Source organism: Moschus berezovskii, chromosome 26, assembly GCF_049115385.1.
Source record: "Moschus berezovskii isolate FMDL1 chromosome 26, NW_MosBer_1.0, whole genome shotgun sequence".
In the NCBI taxonomy this organism is placed as follows: Eukaryota; Metazoa; Chordata; class Mammalia; order Artiodactyla; family Moschidae; genus Moschus; species Moschus berezovskii.
In genome coordinates, this window is record NC_142485.1 from 46094853 (window position 1) to 46112147 (window position 17295).

Genomic DNA, 17295 nt, shown 5'->3' on the forward strand with positions numbered 1-17295 from the left:
TTAAATGCCTCTCTCTGATTCTGATCAGCTTCAATATTATTAGTACAATGACTCAAAATAATAACAAAGCTACAACAATATCTCACTTCTAAATGCTTCCTGTTGCCTTAAGAGTTTTCCCTATCATTTTCTTTCATTTTTTTCCTCTCTCTTTTTTTTTAATTGGAGGCTAATTGTTTTACAATATTATATTGGTTGGTTTTGTCATAAATTGACATGAGAATGGCATTGAAACATGTATATTGTCATATGTGAAACGAATCATCAGTTCAGGGTCGATGCATGTTATAGGATGCTCGGGGGCTGGTGTGCGGGGATGACCCAGATGGAGGATAAAGAGAGGAGGGAGGTGGGAGGGGGTTTCAGGAAGGGGAACTCATGTACACCCGGGGCGGATTCATGTCAATGTATGGTAAAGTTTAGTTTATAATGACAAACATAATAGATAGATTTTAAATAGACTTTCTATGAATGCCAAAACATCTTTAATTCGCTTTACATGTATCAAATGAATTAATTCATAAAACAATTCTAACTATTAATAAATTGTTAGTCAGTTTTGCAACGAGAAGGGAATGGCAAACCACTTCAGTATACTTGCCTTGAGAACACCATGAACAGTATAAAAAGGAAAAATGATAGGATACTGAATGAGGAATTCCCCAGGTTGGTAGGTACCCAGTATGCTACTGGAGATCAGTGGAGAAATAACTCCAGAAAGAATGAAGGGATGGAGCCAAAGCAAAACCAATACCCAGTTGTGGATGTGACTGGTGATAGAAGCAAGGTCTGATGCTGTAAAGAGCAATATTGCATAGGAACCTGGAATGTTAGGAAGTGGTCAAACAGGAGATGACAAGAGTGAACATAGACATTCTAGGAATCAGTGAACTAAAATAGACTGGAATGGGTGAATTTCACTCAGATGACCATTATATCTACTACTGTGGGCAGGAATCCCTTAGAAGAAATGGAGTAACCATCATGGTCAACAAAAGAGTCCGAAATGCAGTACTTGGATGCAATCTTAAAAACGACAGAATGATTTCTGTTAGTTTCCAAGGCAAACCATTCAATATTAGAGTAATTCAAGCCTATGCTCCAACCAGTAATGCTGAAGAAGCCGAAGTTGAATGGTTCTATGAAGACCCACAAGACCTTTTAGAACTAACACCCAAAAAAGATGTCCTTTTCATTATAGGGGACTGGAATGCAAAAGTAGGAAGTCAAGAAACACCTGGAGTAACAGGCAAATTTGGCCTTGGAGCACGAAAAGAAGCAGGGCAAAGGCTCATATAGTTTTGCCAAGAGAACGCCCTGGTCATATCAAACACCCTCTTCCAACAACACAAGAGAAGACTCTACACATGGACATCACCAGATGGTCAACACCAAAATCAGATTGATTGTATTCTTTGCTGCCAAAGATGGAGAAGCTCTATACAGTTAGCAAAAATAAGACCAGGAGCTGAATGTGTCTAAGATCATGAACTCCTTATTGCCAAAATCAGACATAAATTGAAGAAAGTAGGGAAAACCACTAGACCATTCAGATATGACCTAAATCAAATCCCTTATGATTATACAGTGGAAGTGAGAAATAGATTTAAGGGACTAGATCTGATAGATAGACTGCCTGACGAACTACAGACGGAGGTTCATGACATTGTACAGGAGACAGGGACCAAGATCATCCCCATGGAAAGGAAATTCAAAAAAGCAAAATGACTGTCTGAGAAGGCCTTACAAATACCTGTGAAAAGAAGAGAAGCAAAAAGCAAAGGAGAAAAGGCAAAATATAAGCATCTGACTGCAGAGTTCCAAAGAATAGCAAGGAGAGATAGGAAAGCCTTCCTCAGCAATCAATGCAAAGAAATATAGGAAAACAACAGAATAGGAAAAACAAGAGATCTCTTCAAGAAAATTAGAGATATCAAGGGAACATTTCATGCAAAGATGGGCTCGATAAAGGACAGAAATGGTATGGACCAAACAGAAGCAGATTTGATGCTTTTGAACTGTGGTGCTGGAGAAGACTCTTGAGAGTCCCTTGGACTACAGGGAGATCCAACCAGTCCATTTTAGAGGAGATCAATCCTGGGTGTTCATTGGAAGGACTGATGCTTAAGCTGAAACTCCAATATTTTGGCCACCTCATACGACGAGTTGACTCACTGGAAAAGACTCTGATGCTGGGAGGGATTGGGTGCGGGGGGAGATGGGGAAGGCAGAGAATGAGATGGCTGGATGGCATCACCGACTCGATGGACATGAGTTTGAGTGAACTCCAGGAGTTTATGATGGACACGGAGGCCTGGCATGCTGTGATTCATGGGGTCGCAAAGAGTCGGACACGACTGCACTGAACTGATCTATGGCACAGGAAGATTAAGCAGTTCGCATTGTCACAAAGCACGCAAGTAAAGCTATGATTCGTTTGCAGGCCATCTTGTCAGGATTGTATTTTTCGTCCATGACACTATATTTAGACTATGCTTGCATGGAAAAACTCAAAACATAAATGATGGGGAAATGAGAAGCAGGGTTGGGAATCATGTTGAGTCAAGTGATGCCTGGAGTGTAATTTTTAATGAGGCAGTCCCTTTAACAATGGTGCAATGCAGAGTCAGCCCTGAAACTGAGTGCATGCTCTGAGGAGTCTCATTCCTTATTTAGCTCAGACTGTATTCTACTCCTGGCTCTGATGATAGGGAAAAAAATGCAAAAATGTAATCATCAACAAGTAACTCAATAACTCTACCAAAAACAATTTTTTCTAGGGAGTGTGTTACAACCCTGGCAACTAAAGATTTAAGAACATTATGCCATATTAATAATTATAGTTATAGGACTATAACTTAAACATATTAAAAGTGTTAGGTAATTTTATCAACTATATCATATTTAATTATCTCAAATAAGAAAGCAAACAGAAAATTTAAACAATTACTTAATATAACAGATAATAAATAACGGAGTTAGGATTCAAACTTAAGTATGATTTAAAAAATAGGCACTGATTTGCAATCACAGAACCAATGTGCAAATGATCAATATATCCATCATTGCTAAATCTCAGTATCCTAGTTCAAGAAAAGTGAGTTTAGAAACTGTTATCTGAATTATTATTATTAATTTTTGAGGAACAACAAAGACATCCGAGAAGCACACAAAACACAGGGTAAAGCATAATAGGAAGTATCTTACACAGCTAGTGAACACATTCCAGGTGACTTCTGTTTTCCCAGAGTGACCCTCTTAATTGCTTCTATCTGTATCTATTCCCGCACAACTTTTCCAGAATAAACCCCTCTTATAGCCCCCACATACTATCTTACAGAAATATATGTATTTTATTCCCCTATGTACAATAAAATAAAATATTCTCTCATTTTTTTGTAAACTGCCTAATAATGTGAACTGTATATAAGAACATGTATGATCAAGAACATCAAGTGATGGAAAGGAAATGAAGAATTGAAATATGTAGCTGAAAATATATAAGGAAGGTAATTTCTGTTATATTAATAGTTCTACTGAAGAATGTAAGGGAAAATTATAGAGATATACAGTAAATTTGCAAAAAAAAATGTAAATATTTAAGGGAATTCCCTAGAAGTCCAACGATTAGGACTCTGTACTTTCACTTCAGTCTCTGGTTGGGGTACTAAGATCCCATAAGCCATGAGACACGGCCACAAAATAATGTAAGTATTTAAAACTGGGATCACGTAGCAACACTGTGGGTCTATCTTCAATGATTATCAGTTTGTCCAATGCCTATGCTGTTCAGGGCATTTGGGGTTTCCCTGGTGGCTCGGTTGATAATCCACCTGCACTGTGGGAGACCCGGGTTTGATCCCTGGATGGGGAAGATCCCCTGGAGAGGGAAATGACAACCCACTCCACTATTCTTGCCTAGGAAATCCTATGGGCGGTGAAGCCTGGTGGGCTACAGTCCATGGGATCAGAGAGTCAGACACAACTGAACGACTAACACTTAAACTTTTTTGAATTTGGACTGTATTCGAAAAGAATGCCCTAAAAGATATTTCAAGGGAGAGTATACGGTGATAACACATGGATTATAAACTGAGAAAGGAGAAATGCATATATAATAAAATTCTTAAATTAGAAACAATTGCATTGATCTTGGAAATCAATCTGGATATCCTGATACAATTTATAAAACAGGCACTGATCCCAGATGGAAAAATATAAAGCAGATTATACATTTCCACCTTTTCACAGATGGAACACCAAAAAAAGCAACAGAAGGTAATCTCACTAAACTGATGGAGTTTGTTCTCTTGGACTTTGCTGAAATTCCTCATCTCCAGACGTTTTTATCTGTACTGTTCTTACTCATCTATATAATTATCTTGATGGGCAATGGCATCATATTTCTGATAACAAAACTAGACCCTGGTCTCCAGACCCCCATGTATTTTTTCCTTGGCAACTTTTCCCTTTTGGAAATCTGCTGTGTGTCTATTACACTCCCCAGAATGCTCGTTAGTCTTTGGACACAAAGAAGAACAGATTGTTTAGTTGCTTGTGCCACACAAACGTGCTTCATTCTTATACTTGGAGCCACCGATGCTTCCATCTGGCTGTGATGACCTATGACCACTACATGGCCATTTGTAACCCTCTGCACTATCCTCTAATCATGAGCTACAAGGTGTGTGGCTGGCATGTGCAGCTGGTGGCTGGCTCCTGGATCAGTGGAATCCCAATTCAAATAGGCCAGACGGGCCAGGTTTTTTCTCTGTCCTTTTGTGGTTCTAACCCTGTCAACAGCATCTTCTGTGACATCCCTCCCATACTCAGGCTGGCCTGTGGGGACACTTTTCTGAGTGAAATGTTAGTCTTCACAGTTGCTGCACTGTTTTGGTTCCATTTCTGTTGATACTTGTCTCCTATGGCAAAATCATCTCCACAATCCTTAAATTGCCATCAGCCACAAGTTGGGGCAAAGCCTTTTCCACCTGCTCATCTCATCTTATGGTTGTGGTGTTGTTCTTCAGATCAGGCCTTGTCACATATTTAAGACCCAAACCCCAAGGCTTAGCAGTAACTGACAAAGTGCTTTCTCACTTCTACACGATTGTGATGCCTGTGTTTAAACCCATGATATACAGTCTAAGGAACAAGGATGTCATGATGGCACTGAGACAATGGCCATGCAAATACCTTAGTTCATTCATTGAAATAATGAGTTGTATTTCAGAACTTGATTTCTTATATATTTGTTATAAATTTTCAATATTTATCTTAAGCTCAATTTATCTGTCTATAAAGTGTTTGTTATTACCAAAATAAAAAATTACTTGTAACACTGAGAGACCTTTCTTTCTCCAGTTACATAGTTCTGTATGGGTCAAAAATAACAAATCATTCACTTGGGAATTCTATAACCTTACTGTGAAATGTTCTATTGTAGTAAGAACTTTAGACAAGAATTGCTATAATAGGCCCAGTTGTATTCAGTTCAGTTCAGTTCAGTCGCTCAGTCGTGTCCGACTCTTTGCGACCCCATGAATCACAGCACGCCAGGCCTCCCTGTCCATCACCAACTCCTGGAGTTCACTCAAACTCATGTCCACAGAGTCGGTGATGCCCTCCAGCCATCTCATTCTCTGTCGTCCCCTTCTCCTCCCGCCCCCAACCCCTCCCAGCATCAGAGCCTTTTCCAGTGAGTCAACTCGATGCATGAGGTGGATAAGTATTGAAGTTTTAGCTTCAGCATCAGTCCTTCCAATTAACACCCAAGATTGATCTCCTTTAGAATGGACTGGTTGGATCTCCTTGCAGTCCAAGGGACTCTCAAGAGAATTCTCCAACAACACAGTTCAAAAGCATCAATTCTTCAGCGATCAGCTTTCTTCACAGTCCAACTCTCACATCCATACATGACCACAGGAAAAACCAAAGCTTTGACTAGATGGACCTTGGGTGGCAAAGAAATGTCTCCGCTTTTTAATATGCTATCTAGGTTGGGCATAACTTTCCTTCCAAGGAGTAAGCGTCTTTTAATTTCATGGATGTAATCAGCATCTGCAGTGATTTTGGAGCCCAAAAAAATAAAGTCTGACACTGTTTCCACTGTTTTTCCATCTATTTCCCATGAAGTGATGGGACCAGATGCCATGATCTTTGTTTTCTGAATGTTGAGCTTCAAGCCAACCTTTTCACTCTCCTCTATCACTTTCATCAAGAGGCTTTTTAGTTCCTCTTCACTTTCTGCCATAAGGGTGGTGTCATCTGCATATCTGAGATTATTGATATTTCTCCCAGCAATCTTGATTCCAGCTTGTGCTTCTTCCAACCCAGCGTTCCTCATGATGTACTCTGCATATAAGTTAAATAAGCAGGGTGACAATATACAACCTTGACGTACTCCTTTTCCTATTTGGAACCAGTCTGCTGTTCCATGTCCAGTTCTAACTGTTGCTTCCTGACCTGCATACAGGTTTCTTAAGAGGCAGGTCAGGCGGTCTGGGATTTTACAGACTGTTATATCATTTATTTGAAAGCATATTATTCAGTTCAATAGAGTTGTCACAGAAATTTTAAAAACTAAGTAATATATATTAATTAAAATGTTATGCATAGTTTGGCCCAGCAATTATTCTACAGAGAAATAATTTTTTAGATTGCAAAGTGCCTCTCACTGGGAATGTATTTTAATAAATGATGCTGTACAATGATACTAGTAATTATTAGGCATCATTGATGTGCATATCAGATCAAATCCATAATATGCTTTGTTGAGTTGATAAAAGATATTATTGAAATCTTTACATATAATAAGATGAGCTTGGAAAAAGTGATGGGAATATTCACAAGTCATGGTTTTTTTTAGTATATTTTCCTAGAGATGAGAGTGGGAATAGGAAAGTTAGGGGAAAAGGCAAAGGATTTAAATTTTTGTAAAAGTAAGTATCTGCTATAGAAGCACAAGTATTGTACACCTTAAACCTTACACATACACATATTAGAAATGGTCAGTACAAAAATCATCATCGTTGTTAATTATGGAAATCACAGAGTAAATCATTCTATTTTTCCCTTTGTTTTATTGAGATTGTGCAGTTTATTACAATAAGCTTGTGTTATTCAGGTAATCAAAATAACAAACAATAAATTTGTATTCATTCTGGACAAGGAAAATCACAATTATTAGTTGTGTGTGTTATTTCTGTAGTTATATAATTTTCAAAATTCCATGGCTAAAATCTAATGGAAATGATTGAATACAGGGAAGGTTAAAAGAAAGAGAACTATAATAACAGCAACAACAAAATTCCAGTAAAATTTCTAGGCAGAAGTTGGATAAATCCTGAAACTATTATATGTTGAAAAGATTGAGGCAGAAATTAAGAATCCTCTCTTTTTTCTCTCCCTCCTGCCTAATTGAAAAAAAAAACAAAAACCTTTTTTAGAGAGAAGAGATAACTAACGGGGGGGGGGGCAACATTTAAAAACATTGCTATATCAAATAGATGTGACTGGATTTATCTCCTTTTATAGAGAAGGGGAAATAACAGTGATATCTTGGAGCATTATCACTTTTTTGGGTGGATACTGAAGCTCCACAAGCTAAAAATGTAAGTGGACAGCTTCAGAAATAATTTCCTCTTTGGCTTGGCAACTAACAAACCATATCTAAACTAGCTGCTACATTCAATGGTAATAGCTTGCTAAAAATCTGTATCTGTATCACTTGCTTTTAAAACACAATGAATGTGTGCAATTACTACCTCTGTTTTGTAAATTATAAATATCTTTCCGTTCAGTTCAGTTCAGTCACTCAGTCGTGTCCAACTCTTTGTGACCCCATGAATCACAGCACGCCAGGCTTCCCTGTCCATCACCAACTCCCGGAGTTCACTCAAACTCATGTCCATAGAGTCGGTGATTCCATCCAGCCATCTCATTCTCTGTCCTCCCCTCCTCCTCCCACTCTCAATCCCTCCTAGCATCAGACTCTTTTCCAGTGAGTCAACTCGTCTCATGAAGTGGCCAAATTATCAGAGTTTCAGCTTTAGCATCAGTCCTTCCAATGAACACCCAGGATTGATCTACTTAAGAATGGACTGGTTGGATCTCCTTGCAGTCCAAGGGACTCTCAAGAGTCTTCTCCAGCACCACAGTTCAAAGGCATCAATTCTTCGGCAATCAGCATTCTTTACAGTCCAACTCTCACATCCATACATGACCACTGGAAAAAACAAACTTGACTAGATGGACCTTGGTTGGCAAAGTAATGTCTCTGCTTTTTAATATACTATCTAGGTTGGTCATAACTTTCCTTCCAAGGAGGAAGCGTCTTTTAATTTCATGGCTGCAATCAGCATCTGCAGTGATTTTGGAGCCCAAAAAAATAAAGTCTGACACTGTTTCCACTGTTTTTCCATCTATTTCCCATGAAGTGATGGGACCAGATGCCATGATCTTTGTTTTCTGAATGTTGAGCTTCAAGCCAACTTTTTCACTCTCCTCTTTCACTTTCATTAAGAGGCATTTTAGTTCCTCTTTACTTTCTGCCATAAGGGTGGTGTCATCTGCATATCTGAGGGGATTGATATTTCTCCCGGCTATCTTGATTCCAGCTTGTGCTTCTTCCAGCCCAGCGTTCCTAATGATAAGCAGGGTGACAATGTACAACCTTGACGAACTCCTTTTCCTATTTGGAACCAGTCTGTTGTTCCATGTCAAGTTCTAACTGTTGCTTCCTGACCTGCATACAGGTTTCTGAAGAGACAGGTCAGGTGGTCTGGTATTCCCATCTCTTTCAGAATTTTCCACAATTTATTGTGATCGACACAGTCAAAGGATTTGGCATAATCAATGAAGAAGAAATAGATGTTTTTCTGGAACTCTCTTGCTTTCTCCATGATCCAGCAGATGTTGGCAATTTGATCTCTGGTGCCTCTGCCTGTTCTAAAACCTGCTTGAACATCTGGAAGTTCACGGTTCACATATTGCTGAAGCCTGGCTTGGAGAATTTTGAGCATGACTTTACTAGCGTGTGAGATGAAAAGAAATGCAAAAAAGTAAAATGGCTGTTTGAGGAGGCTTTACAAATAGCTGTGAAAAAAAGAGAAGTGAAAAGTAAAGGAGAAAAGGAAAGATATAAGCATCTGAATGCAGAGTTCCAAAGAATAGCAAGGAGAGATAAGAAAGCCTTCCTCGGAGATTGGTGCAAAGAAATAGAGGAAAACAACAGAATAGGAAAAACAAGAGATCTCTTCAAGAAAATTAGAGATGCCAAGGGAACATTTCATGCAAAGATGGGCTCGATAAAGACAGAAATTGTATGAACCTAACAGAAACAGACAATATTAGGAAGAGGTGGCAAGAATACACAGAAGAACTGTACAAAAAGATCTTCAAGACCAAGATAATCCCGAAGGCATGATCGCTTACCTAGAGCCAGACATCATGGAATGTAAAGTCAAGTGGGCCTTAGAGAGCATCACTACAAACAAAGCTAGTGGAGGTGATGGAATTCCAGTTGAGCAATTTCAAATCCTGAAAAATGATGCTGTGAAAGTGCTGCACTCAATATGCCAGCAAATTTGGAAAACTCAGCAGTGGCCACAGGACTGGAAAATATGTCTTCATTCCAATCCCAAAGAAAGTCATTGCCAAAGAAAGTTCAAACTACCGCACAATTGCATTCATCTCACATGCTAGTAAAGTCATGCTCAAATAAATATCTTTATTAGCAAGATAATCTTTTGTTACTACTTTGCATTGTGCCATTTCCAGAACAAATCACTTATAATTCTGAGAAACTAAACGCACACCGTTTTATTATTTAGAAACACAAAAACAGATATTCATTTATGTAGGCCTACATGCTTGTCTCTGTGTTTGTGTGTGTATGTGTGTGTTTACTTTAGGAGAATATCACTCTTGTGGGCTGAAGCCAACTGACAACGAAGGATGAGAAGGTCAATAATATGTGCAAAATCTTTCAAAAATTAATAGCCTGATTCAGGGGAAGTGAAAAGTGAATATGTCTTCATCGTGCATCTGGATTGTATTAATAGCTATGGATTGCTTGCTGGAAAAGAATATTCAGGGAATAATGGTAGACATCTTCTCTTTCTTTCCGTCTTTTAAAGATATCTGCATATTTATATTTATATAAGTATCATACGTATAATTGTTTCTTGGAATAGTGTTTTGCTATATGTAATCTTTATATTGATAACTATTTCTTTAGCTGTGACATGAAAACATATAAGCTTATTTCACTATCTTATAATTAGTACAGAGAACATATAAAATAGAATAATAGAACTGGAAGATAAAGAGAAGGTGAACAGATGGTCTAAGGGAAGAGTTGGAAAAAATATAAATTATGAAACAAACTTTTAGAGAGATGTTAAAATTTCAAAAAGATGATTGAGCTTTGCCATAATAAGCTTTACACACAAAAGATATACATATTTATATATGTACATTTATATTTTGTGTTTAAAGCATTTAGATAGATGATAGATACATAGATAAAAAGAGTTTGTGTATGTGCATGTAATAACACAGATGCGAACTTCCCTAGGTAGATTCATTGAAGTAATTATATTTAGAATGATTAAGGTTGTCATATATGGCCTTCCCCAGTGGCTCAGTTGTAAAGAATCTGCCTGAAGTGCAGGAACTGTAGAAGACGTGTGTTTGATCCCTGGATTGGGAAGATATCTTGGAGAAGGGCATGGCAACCCATTCCAGTATTCTTGCCAGGAGGAGGAGCCTAGCTGGCTACAGACCACAGGGTGACACAATCAGACACAACTGAAGTGACTTAGCATGCACACACAAGGTGGTCACATATATATATTGCTGTTGCTATTCAGTCGCTCAGTTGTATCCGACTCTTTGTGAGCCCATGGACTGCAGCACGCCAGGTTTCCCTGTCTTTCCCCATCTCCCGGAGCTTGTTCAAACTCATGTCCATAGAATTGGTGATGCCATCCAACCATCTTGTCCTCTGTCATCCCCTTCTCCTCCTCCCCTCAATCTTTCCCAGCATCAGGGTCTTTTCTAATGAGTCAGCTCTTCGCATCAGGTGGCCAAAGTATTGGAGCTTTAGCTTCAGCATCAGTCCCTGCAATGAATAATTAGGATTGATTTCTTTTAGGATTGACTGGTTTGATCTTCTTACAGTCCAAGGTACTCTCAAGAGTCTTCTCCAACACCACAACTTAAAAGCATCAATTCTTCAGCACTCAGCCTTCCTTATAAAATGTGTCTTTGAGGATCATTATTCTGCGACAGCCAACATACTTGAAAAACCAAAGAATCAATTAATAACTGCCTCATATATTGCATTTCCATACTGAAAGTATGGTAAACATTAACAAACTACTGGATATCTTCAGTTCAGTTCAGTTAAGTCGCTCAGTCATGTCCGACTCTCTGCGACCCCATGAATCACAGCACGCCAGGCCTCCCTGTCCATCACCAACTCCCAGAGTTCACTCAAACTTATGTCCATCAAGTCGGTGATGCCATCCAGCCATCTCATTCTCTGTCGTCCCCTTCTCCTCCCGCCCCCAACCTTTCCCAGCATCAGAATTTTTTCCAGTGAGTCAACTCGTCGCATGAGGTGGCCACAGTATTGCAGTTTCAGCTTTAGCATCAGTCCTTCCAATGAACACCCAGGATTGATCTCCTTTAGAATGGACTGGTTGAATCTCCTTGCAGTCCAAGGGACTCTCAAGAGTCTTCTCCAGCACCACAGTTCAAAAGCATCAGTTCTTCGGCGATCAGCTTTCTTCACAGTCCAACTCTCACATCCATACATGACCACGGGAAAAACCATAGCCTTGACTAGACGGACTTTGGTTGGCAAAGTAATGTCTCTGCTTTTTAATATACTATCTAGGTTGGTCATAACTTTCCTATCTTAGATCAAATAAAAAGAGAAAGAGCCTTGAGATAATATCTGTCCTTTTCTTTCAAGTGAGGTCTCATTTAGAATTGTAAATAAAATAAAATGACCAACAAAAAGCTGTCTACTCTTTTTCAGTGGGATAAAGAATGATAGATGACAATGAAAAACATATTAGGAAAAAATAGTTAATGAATTAAAGAATGTTTCTAGAATCTTGAAAATCAAGTGATGAGAATCAAGAAAGGAAAGGAGATAGAAGAATATGTGTTCTATAGAAATTCAGTGCAAAATTAAATATTACATGTCAGCAAATAGTGGCAGGTGCTGTAAATGAAGGATAAGAGCAGCTATTTCTTCATGCATGCATATCATGAGACACTAATGCTGAATGAACTCTGCCTGAAGGTTTAAGAAGGCAGGGAAGTGTGAACATTGTTGTAAGAGAATTTGTATTAATAATATTGTTAAAAATAATTTCAATATTTAAATGAGTAGCCTTTATTCTATGGAAAACTAGAGGTTGGCAAATGCTTCCTTCTCCAAGATTTTTAAAATTTGCAAAAGACTCCTTGAATCCAAGATATTGTGTTCATTGCTTTGACATAATTAATGGTAGTAGGTGTTATTGCTATTTTATAGACAAAGAAATTGATACAAAAAACAGTTGAGATACTTTAGAATGCACAGATTATAATAAATTCAAAACAAAATCATTTATCTTAATTATAGGACTGATACTGTTTCATTTCATTGCAATTTGCTTATCTAAGAGTTAAGGGAAAGAATTACTATTGTTGTTCAGTCTCAAAGTCATGTCCAACTGTTTGTGACCCTATGGACTATAGTGTGGCAGTCTCCTCTGTCCTCCGCTGTCTCCCAGAGTTTGTTCAAGTTCAGGCCCATTGAGCCCATGATGCTATCTAATCATCTCATCCTCTGCCACCTCCTTTTCCTTTAGCCTTCAATCTTTCCCAGCATCAGGGTCTTTTCCAATGAGTTGGTTCTTTGCAACAGGTCGCCAGTATTGGAGCTTCAAATTTGGCATCAGTCCTTCCCATGAATATTCAGGGTTGATTTCCTTTAGGACTGACTGGTTTGACCTAATTTCATCCAAAAGACTTCTTTAGTGTCACAGTTTGAAAGGGAAAGAATAGCAATCCCATAACTATTATATCGGAGAAGGCAATGGCACTCTACTCCAATACTCTTGCCTGGAAAATCCCATGGATGGAGAAGCCTGGTAGGCTGCAGTCTATTATATCTTCACTTTCTTTATCACCATCAGTAATGTATTTAATTTTTGACACATACAAAAAATAGATGAAGTAGGTTAAGATATTTACACTCATGTGTGCATACTCAATCACTCGGTCACGTCTGACGCCTGCTAACTCATGGACTATATAGCCCCCTAGGCTACTCTGTCCATGGAATTTTCCATGCAAGAATATTGCAGTGAGTTGTGATTTACTTCTATAGGAGATCTTCCCGACCCAGGAATCGAACCTGCATCTCCTTCATTGGCAGGCAAATTCTATACCAATGAAACACCTAGGAATCCTCACAAGCCCTAGAAAAATAAAAATCCAAATTTATAAATCAAATGTTATAATTAAACTGTTAACTCTTTTAAAGAGAAATTAATCTGAATGAAGAAAATCTACAAAAGAAATTAAACCTATAAAGTGACATTATCATTAGATAAATAAGTGATGTTGTCTACAAGTATTAGTAACAATTTTTAGTTATAGAGACTGAGTATCCCTTGAGTTACACATTCGAAAGATAGAAGCAGCTGTATAGTGAAGTGGTGATAAATTCTCTCTTTTTTCTTTCCTGTTAGGATATTTATGATGGAATAATTCTTGATTTTATCTATACCCTCTGGTTAATTTCATATACATTGCTGAAAGATCAACTGGTAAAGGTATAAAGATAACTAACATTTTTTAATAAATAAAAAAAAGGTTAGTTTATTTATGCTAATTTAAATACAGCTTATAGGGAGGCAGTGTTAGGCATTTTATATATATATATTACTATTTGTGATATTAAGTAATTGTGTGTGAATCTTTGCTTAGAAAGTGAAAGTTGCTCAATCGTGACGGATTCTTTGCAACCCCAAGGACTATACAGTCCATGGAATTCTTAAGGCCAGAATACTGAAATGGGTTGCCTTTCCCTTCATCAGGGGATGTTCCCAACGCAGGGATCAAACCCAGGTCTCCCGCATTGTGGGCAGATTCTTTATCAGCTGAGCCATAAGGGAAGCCCAAGAATACTGGGTAGTCTATCCCTTCTCCAAGGTATCTTCCTGACCCTGGAATAGAAATGGGGTCTCCTGCATTGCAGATGTATTCTTTAACATCTGAGCTATCAGGGAAGCTCTGAATTTTCATCTAAATTACTAATCTGTTCCTTGATATTAAGTGTAAAAAAAGAATTCATACATAGATTTTCTTTTTCATTGCAACTTTGTTAATTAAGTAAGTTTTAGAAAAGATTCTAAGTAGGAAATGCATTTTGGAAATTGTTATGAAGCACAGTAATGAAAGCAGTATGACAGCACTGTCAGATGTTTAATATTCAATTTTTATCACACTTGGAAGAAGTGGGAAGAAAAGATCCAGATATACAGCTCCCTCTGATAACACATGGAACAATTTTCTTAATTTATACTGAGAAAGTGAATGCAATAAAAGGTTTTCATTCTATATTAAAATTACTGTTCATAAATATATGACTTTTAATTTAGTCTTGTGTTCATTCTGCATCACATATCTAATAAAAAATCTCCCATGAAAAATGAATGTGTCACAAATACAAATGGCAGTACCACCATATTTGTAAATAATTTACCAGTTATCAAGGCAAAGTATATTTTTTCTACACATTTTAAGCAAAATTCTATTGGTTTACTTATCTGAAAGTGTTCAGTTCAGTTCAGTCACTCAGTTGTGTCCGACTCTTTGCTACCCTATGAATCACAGCATGCCAGACCTCCCTGTCCATCACCAACTCCCAGAGTTCACTCAAACTCACCTCCATCGAGTCGATGATGCCATCCAGCCATCTCATTCTCTCTTGTCCCCTTCTCATCCTGCCCCCAATCCCTCCCAGCATCAGAGTCTTTTCCAGTGAGTCAACTCATCGCATGACGTGGCGAAAGTATTGGAGTTTCAGCTTTAGCATCAGTCCTTCCAATGAACACCCAGGATTGATCTTTAGAATGGACTGGTTGGATCTCCTTGCAGTATAAGGGACTCTCAAGAGTCTGCTCCAACACCACAGTTCAAAGGCATCAATTCTTCGGCGATCAACTTTCTTCACAGTCCAAATCTCACATCCATACATGACCACGGGAAAAACCATAGCCTTGACTAGACGGACCTTGGTTGGCAAAGTAATGTCTCTGCCTTTTAATATGCTGTCTAGGTTGGTCATAACTTTCCTTCCAAGGAGTAAGCGTCTTTTAATTCCATGGCTTCAATCAGCATCCACAGTGATTTTGGAGCCCCAAAAAATAAAGTCTGACACTGTTTCCACTGTTTCCCCATCTATTTCCCATGAAGTGATCGGATCAGATGCCATGATCTTAGTTTTCTGAAGTGTTATAGTTGGGTAAATTTAAAATGGCTATGGAAAAGTGGATTTATCTTAAAGAATAAAACACAATTAATAAATTTTATTTAAAATATAGTCAAAATGACTTCAGGCAGAAAACCCAAAATACGTAATAATTGTAAATGACAACATAATAATTAGGAATACTTAACACTAAGGTCCGTCTAGTTAAGCCTATGGTTTTTCCCGTGGTCATGTATGGATGTGAGAGTTGGACTGTGAAGAAAGCTGATCGCCGAAGAATTGATGCTTTTGAACTGTGGTGCTGGAGAAGACTCTGGAGAGTCCCTTGGACTGCAAGGAGATCCAACCAGTCTATTCGAAAGGAGATTAATCCTGGGTGTTCATTGGAAGGACTGATGCTAAAACTGAAACTCCAATACTTTGGCCACGTCATGCGACGAGTTGACTCACTGGAAAAGACTCTGATGCTAGGAAAGGTTGGGGGCGGGAGGAGAAGGGGACGACAGAGAATGAGATGGCTGGATGGCATCACCGACTCGATGGACATGAGTGTGAGTGAACTCCGGGAGTTGGTGATGGACAGGGAGGCCTGGCGTGCTGTGATTCATGGGGTCGCGGAGAGTCGGACACGACTGAGCTACTGAACTGAACTGAACACTATCAGTGAACATGGGAAGAGTGAAATTAAACTATATTTCTGTGAGCCCTCTGAGACAAATATTGAAAAGTGACCTTTCACATCTTTGCAGTGTTTTCTTAAGCAATAGTTTTTTCAAAACTGCAATCACATCCTTATTCCTAATACTGTATATCAAGGTGTTAAACACTGGCGTCACAGCAGTGCAGGAAACAGAGAGCATTTTGTCGGTTCCTGCGGAATGATTTGATTTGGGGCATAAATAGGTAATAGTCACGGAACCAGAGAATAAAAGCACAACGGTGAGATGGGAAGAGCAAGTGGAGAAGGCTTTGGACCAGCCTGTGGCTGAGCGCAGCTTTCAGATGGCAGAAATGATTTTGACATCAAAGCCCAGTATCAGGAGGAAAGGAATCGTGGCAAACAGCACAGCAACCGAGAGACACACATTTCATTAAGCGCAGTGTCCCCACAGGCCACGGTGATCAATGGAGAATGTCACAGAAGAAGCGGACGATCTGGTGTGAAGCACAGAAGAGCAGTAAGACACCCGGCATGTCTGTGCTGTCGGGACTGGAATTCCCGCACCCAGGCGCCAGCAGCCGACTGCAGGTCCGTCCTGTGGGTTGTGAGGGAAGGGCGTGCAGAGGCTGCACGTGGATGCTCAGGGCCCAGGCCTTGCCCCCAGGAGGAGCGACCCCGGGGCTCCCGGAGCAAGGAAGAGGCGCCTCTGATGGCGCAGAGGCTGCACATAGATGCACAGGGCACAGACCTCTCTCCCAGGAGGAGCGCCCCTGGGGCTCCCGGAGCAAGGAAGAAGCGCATCAGATGGCACAGCTCAGCGAAGAAACACTTCTGTCCTGAGTCCAAAGGGTCACTAGAATCCTAGGGAGAGTGACAGATATGTAACCGATTTCGAGTGACGAGAAATTTGCAAGGAAAAAATACAGGGACGTCTGGAGCACAGAGTCTACCGTCGTGATTATTCTGTTAAGATGAATATGTAGATGAGAAAGAAAATTCCAAATAGAAGTCCCTGGAGGTTCGGAAGATCCAAAAATCCCAGGAGAACAAATTCCATGACTGGAGAGAAATTGCCTTCTGCTGTTTGGTCTCCTGAAAACACCTGCAATATATATATATATATATATATATA

The 17295-nt window shown here is 39.2% G+C and overlaps 1 pseudogene; it reads left to right on the plus strand.

Moving 5' to 3' along the window:
• Window positions 1-4286: 4286 nt before the first annotated feature.
• LOC129557398 (olfactory receptor 10AG1-like) lies at window positions 4287-17003 on the plus strand (annotated as a pseudogene).
• The last annotated feature ends 292 nt before the right edge of the window (window positions 17004-17295 follow it).